Genomic DNA, 1,379 nt, shown 5'->3' with positions numbered 1-1,379 from the left:
GCTAGGAGAGAAAGGTATGTAGGCAATGGTATGGGATAAAATGAAGGTAAAACAAGTTTAATGTGATAAGAAGATGAGCACTCAATGTAGGGTATGATGATCACACCGTCAAATTGTTAAGGGATATAATTCACGTACTAAAAGAGACTGACCTCCATGTAGTGCCTCAATGCTCTGTCTCACATTTAAGGGAGTGGGGGCTAAGCCAAATGGCTGCTATGGGCTAAAACGAGGGTAAAGCAAGTTTGATGTGATCAAAAGCAGAGCACTCATGCAGGGTATGATCATCGCACTCTCAAATTGTTAAGGGATATAATTCGCGCACAAAAATAGACTCTCCTCCAACTAGTGCCTAAATGCTCTGTCTCACATTTAAGGGAGTGGGAGGTAGACCAAATGGATGCTATGGTATAAAATATGGGTAAGGGAAAGCATGTGAATGGTTGAATACACTCTTCTCTCTCAAAGAAGAACGTGCATGTGTGCTCCATGTGTGTATGTGTGTGTATGTATTTTGCAACATACTCTTTCTTTGAGCATGATGCCCAAAACTCTTGTAAAGAGAAATTTTTTTCTTTCATTGCCCTCACATTTTAAGGTTCCAATGCTGCCCAAATGTATACAAACAATAATATGCACCTTATGTTACTAACGTGCTTATGGTCAATTTCAAGAGACCTCACAACATCCATGGGATGAGTCTTGGTAGATGCAAGTGTACATGCTAGATAGATTGAGTGCAATCTAGCCTGTAAATTTTAAAATTTATCCATATTTAGAGAGACAAAGTTGCTATAGCCATGCAATCACTCCCATGTCACACACCCATCATGAATACTGCCTTTGAGAAGCAAACACATTAGAAAATTTCGGAGGTCATTTGGAGGGCCTTGTAAGAAATTGCATTTCTCTCTCTAGAAACTTTTTTTAAAATGCACTTGCACCTTGTGAGTACGTCCAAAAGGACAACCAGACACTCTGAAAAGTAGATTTATATTCCCAATCGTCCTTGAAAACGGTCACTTTTTTATTTAATGCGAGCGTCTTTTTCAGGAGGCAGGTGGGGCGCATTCAATGCAGCTTACGTCATCACTGAAAGTTGAAAAGTCACAAACTGTAAAATAGTGATAGATTTTGAGGATTTTGACACCACCAATGCGTCCGGAACGCCAAAATACCTTAAAAACGAATGTCTACTTGTTTCATTCCGACATCCGGAAAGGCAAAAAATGTCAAAAAACGCCCAAAAATGGGCTTTTTACTAAAGCCGCGCGAGGAGGCATTCTAAAATTTTAGAATGCCCCTCTGCGCGCCGTTAGTACAAAGCCCATTTTTGGGGGTTTTTGGACGCTTATCTTTCCAAAAAGCCTCTTTTTAGA

Source organism: Adiantum capillus-veneris, chromosome 21, assembly GCF_014529385.1.
Source record: "Adiantum capillus-veneris isolate H3 chromosome 21, ASM1452938v2, whole genome shotgun sequence".
NCBI classification, from domain to species: Eukaryota; Viridiplantae; Streptophyta; class Polypodiopsida; order Polypodiales; family Pteridaceae; genus Adiantum; species Adiantum capillus-veneris.
This window is presented reverse-complemented; position numbering follows the sequence as displayed.